General features: G+C 47.9%; 1 pseudogene; it reads right to left on the bottom strand.

Annotated features, from left to right (window-relative positions):
* Positions 1–1,098: 1,098 nt before the first annotated feature.
* LOC131481514 (ubiquitin-ribosomal protein eL40 fusion protein-like) lies at positions 1,099–2,416 on the bottom strand (annotated as a pseudogene).
* Positions 2,417–5,174: the final 2,758 nt, after the last annotated feature.

Here is a 5,174-nt window from a genome sequence, read left to right as displayed (position 1 = left end):
AGTGGCAGCTTCAGTCATCACGATCCACCTTTTACCAACCTTGCTTCCCCTCTGCTCTGACCCTTCTCCTTTCATAGTGCTTCCACTGTGACTTCCCGAGTGGAATTCAGAGCCTTCCTTGGAAGGTACAGGGATGGTGGCTCAGTGCATTAAGCATCGCATCCCATATGGAGTGCTGCTCTAACTTCTCGCCAATGCCTCATGGGAGACAGCAGATGATGGTCCAAGTGCTTGTAGCCCTGTCACTCATGTAGGAGATTAGGATGGAGTTTCTGGCTCCTGGATTCTGCCCGGCTCAGTCCTGGAGAGTGTGGGCATTTGGGGAGTGAGCCAGTGCATGGAACATCTCTCTGTCTGTGTATGTGCTTCTGTCTCTATTTGATGCTCTATGTTTCAAGTAGAGGAAAATAAACTAGCATTAAAAATCTTTCAGTTCCATTTTCCACAAGCTTTCTGAGTTCCCCCATATTGTCTTCCTGTTCCTTCCCCCTTCTTACCCAGCCTTCCTACCTCCACTCCCACGATGTTTCACTTTCTTCTGTCCTTTCTCTCTAGCCACACTCTGTGGGATCTCACCAGCAAACGTCTCTCGTCTAACCTGATGTCCCCAGCATGGGAGAATGGACAGCAGAATGGAATAGCTCCAGGGCCAGAAGACTGCTCCCTAAGAGCATTGCGTACAGGACACCTGTGTCCCCTTCACATATGGGGCGATAAGGAGACACAGGTCACATCATTGCAACAGAGAAAGTTCCTGGGAACCTCTTGTGGGTCTCCCTGCTGGGTCCAGGGTAAACATAGTCCTCCCTCATCTGTGAGCACTGTGTTCCAAGGCCCACCATTGGTGCCTGAAACCAGAGCAGTATCTGTCTTGTCTTCTTATATCTACCGCTCATATCTATCATGTTAATCTATCATCTCTCAATCTATTATCTATCATCTACCCATCCCCATCTCCTGTCATCTATCTCTAGCATCTCTCTATCATCTTTTTATCATCTATCAATCTGTCATCTATCAATCATCTACTTATTCGAATATATATCTCTATCATCTTTCTATCAATCTGTCAATATATATATTTTTTTAATGCTCAGGTCAACCAAAGGAAACTATATTGAGGCCACAGGATGTGGGCGGGTAGGTGGGGCCTTGTTTGACCTTCTTCATGGGGCGCAGGTTGTTGATGTGGCCACATTTTTTCCTGCAGCAGTTGATGGCTCAGGGGTGCATGTGGACGTGGTCATCTTGTCACAGTTGTACTTCTGGGTGAGCTGGCTCAGGGACAGTTTGATGATGCCACCCTGCAAGCGAAGCACCAGGTGCACTGTGGACTCCGTCTGGATGTCATAGCCCGACAGAGTGCGGTCATCCTCCAGCTGCTTGCCGAAAAAGACCAGACATTACTGATCCGGGGGGTTGCCTTGTCCATCCTGGATCTCACCTTGATGTTTTCGATGGTGTCACTGGGCTCCACCTAGAGGGTGATGGTCTACCCCGTCAAGGTCTTCGTGAAGATCTGCACTGTGGCATCTGAGGGACTGCTTGAGTGCCAGGTTGGAGAGAATACGCCATTTGTTAATCAATCATCTGCCATATTTATCACTTATCTGCTGACCCATCAGCATTTGTCTAGCTCCATTATGTACCAATCCATCCATCTTATTAGGTACCTACTTACCTACCCTATCATCTGTCTAGATGGCTGTGCTCTTTCTTTTCCTGTATCTGCATAACTGGCAAAGTGAAACATAACTTAGGCAGTGTAGACTGACAACAGTAACTAAAAATAGGACAATGAAGACGACATATCACAATAAAACGTGTGTGAATATGGCCTCTCTGAAAATATCTGAGGGTATGACACTTTTTGCAGTTGATCAAGATTAGCTGAAGCCTTAGCTGAGGCAGGACTGCTACATGGCTAAAGCTGACAGGGACTGCAGCAGGAATTTAAAATATTGTGACACAGGTGTGTACATCTCCCTTACTGCCAACCGGGTGATATGGCACAGGGCTGGATTTGTCACCTGCCTTTGTGGCTGAGAGGGGAAGAGGCAGGGAGGTGGACACCCCCTCCTTAAGGTAGACCCACAACGCACCCACCCAAGGGGCACCCCGGGACTTCTCCTAACCTTCAGCAGCACATCTGCTGCCTAAGTCTTGGTGTTTGGCTTTCTCTTTGGTCACCTTGCCACACTTATCTGGGGAACAGCCCCAAATCTCATCCTGGGGTGAGAACCTTCTGAATATGAACAGCAAGAGCCAGTTCTCCGGGTCACGAGGACCTCTGCATTCTGGGGGATGAAGGTTTGGCAGGACTGGGTTCCTGTCAGTCTCCCTTCCCTCAGGGGGTGCCCTGCTTCTCACGGAGTGGCCTGTCCAGCTCCTCCATGGTGGGGCTGTGCCGGCTCATCTGCGCTTGCGCAGTTTGGATGCAGTGGCACCCCAGTGCTCAAGAGCCTTGGACACAGATTGCTGCAGAAAAATGACAGACACCTATGTGGTTGTGCAGCCACCCTCGCCTATCCATCCTGTCCCCGCGTCCTGCACTTCCTCACCACAGCTGCCAATGGTGTTCGGATGTTCACCGTGTCCCAGGCACTCTACTTGTGTGAGTTTGAAAGTGCTGTGGCCTTTTGGGGAGCGAACCAGTACAAGCACGAAAAATCTCTTTCTCACTGTCTCCCTCCCTGTCTCTCTGTGATGCTGCCTTTCAAATGCATAAACATTTTTAATAAAAATGAATGAATGAGCATGCTATTCCCATCAAGTCCATCAGGAATGGTATTTTTACAAAATCCATGTATTTATCTATTTAGGGTGGGAGGAGTGATCCTATCCACTGGTTCACTCCAAAGACCCACGGCTGACGGAGAGGTGGTTAGCAGACAGGAATCGGCTGCCCCTCTGCACTCTTTGGGGTGGGGAGCAAACAGCTCTGCAGCAGGATGTCAGGTGCTAGTCTTGGTAATCGAGGCTTTTCTGTGTGGTTGTGGCCAATCTCAGTCATGAGAAGTCTATGCATCAAGTGGGGAAGCTCCATGTGTTTTCTGTGTTAGAACTGTCATCTAATTGACCAATGAAAACCATCCCTTTTGCTTTTTCCACTTTTGCTTTCTTCAGGGATCCCTCTTATGTTGGTGAGTTTTGTTTCTTCTTCACTTTGATTTTCTTCCATCACCTTCTGAGCTTTACACAACCTTCTCAGACTGGTCTCCTCATTTGTAGTGAAAAGATGCAAACTTGGCAGACTGAAGAATTCTAGGCACTGCAGCTGTCTGCGGCACAAAAGCCAGGCAGGGTTGCACTGGGCTCAAGTAGGAGCTGGAAACCTCAACCAAGGTCTCCCATGTGGGGGGCAGGAACCCATCAACTTGAGCTGTCATCATTGCTGCCTCCCAGCATGTGCCTTGGCAGGAAGCCAGAGCTGGAATTGAACTCGGATACTCTGATGTAGGATGACAGCATCTTAACCACCAGGCCAGACTTCTCCCTGGTGACATAAAATTCTAAGTCACTTAATTTCTTTCCCATCAAATCCCCTCATGAGGCTGGCAACTTCTCCCTCTTCCTTTAGTGATATGCTCAGATCTTCGCATGGCCCTTGCTCCTGGTGCCGTGCACCATGGGAAACTTCTGCTTGCGTCTGCGTTGGCTGTGTGGGTCCTAGGGGAGAAATGACTGCCAAGTTCTCAGCATCACAGAAAGAGCTTGCTGCCTCCTTTCGCATGTGCTAGGCTCCATTCTGTGTCATTCTGGTACTACCTTTGGTGGAGCTGTGGATGGGCTCAATAATGGCATTGGTTGCATGTGGGACTGTTCATAAGACAGGGGTGGCTGGACCTCCCTCGGTCATGTGTCTGCGGCCTGAGAGAGATAGGTGGAAAAAGAAACCAAGAAAGAAACAGAAAGCAAACATACAAGACAACCAAAAGAAATGCTCTTTGGAGAGCTTAATGTTCTGCTTCAATGTGCTCCCTGGTGAGTGAAACCATCCTGAAGACAATTAGCTTTTAACTTTCCCCTCAAGTCTCATTGCACTTTCATCTCTCTTTTTTCAAATGCGGAGTGGGGGAGGGAACCTCATTCACTCCATCTGCCTCTGCCTTTCTCTGGGACAGCGGCAGCATTTTCTGAGTGTTTGCACAACTGAAATGAAGGCTATAGAACCTGCTTGATTCGAAGTTCAGATCTCTATCTGAACCGGTTTCCTTCACCTTGGGGCTGCTAATGTGCTCCCAGAAACTCCCACTGCTGCCTCTGGTCTCTGCCGCTGTCAGCTGGGTGAAGATGTCTCTGCAGCTCCTCCCTGCAATAAACTATCCCCAGATGGTGTGAAACCCTTCATTTAATTAACACCATTACCATCTCCCGACAGGGACAAATGAGATAAACTAAATTTATGCCAGGAAGGAAGGAAATTCATTTTACATAATTGAGAAAAAAGAAGGTGGCCTTCCAAAAGGGACAATTTAGCAAGGGTTACGGCAAATCCAGAATCAGAAAGCCAGGGGTCACAGGCGCTTGACAGATTTTACAGCAAGTCCTGCCATCCTGACAGCAAGAGCTAGCCACATCCCAAGAGCTGAGCAACCTTTTCTTTTTTTTAAGGTTTATTTATTTGGAAGGCAGAGTATACACACACACACACACACACACACACACACATCCATTTTCCATCTTCCATCTTCCATCATCTGCTGGTTTACTTCCTAATTAGCCACAATGGCCAATATTGGGCCAAGTCAAAGCCAGGAACCTGGAACCTCTGCCATATGGGTGCAGGAGCCCAAGGCCTTGGACCATCTCCTATGACTTTCTCAGGCCATTAGCAAGCAGCTGGATTGGAAGCAGATCAGCTGGGACTCCAACTGGTGCCCATAAAGGATTCTATTGTCATAGGTGGTGGCTTAGCCATCACAAAGCCAGCCCTAAAGTATCATTTGAGATATGAGAAATGATGGGAAGAGGATCTTCCATCTGCCTCAGAAAATAGGACGGCCATGAGTAATTGATACACAAATACTTCCCAGAGCTTGAAAACATGCAGTCAATGTGTGGGTTAAATTATGACCAGGAGATACCCAGCTCTCCTTTTTTACTTTTTTTTATAAAGATTTACTTAGCTTGAAAGTTGGAGTTCCAGAAATAGAGACAGAGAGAAACAATTG

Source organism: Ochotona princeps, chromosome 12 (assembly GCF_030435755.1).
Source record: "Ochotona princeps isolate mOchPri1 chromosome 12, mOchPri1.hap1, whole genome shotgun sequence".
In the NCBI taxonomy this organism is placed as follows: Eukaryota; Metazoa; Chordata; class Mammalia; order Lagomorpha; family Ochotonidae; genus Ochotona; species Ochotona princeps.
Note: the sequence above shows the minus strand (reverse complement) of the source record. Positions and strands in the feature narration are given on the sequence as shown.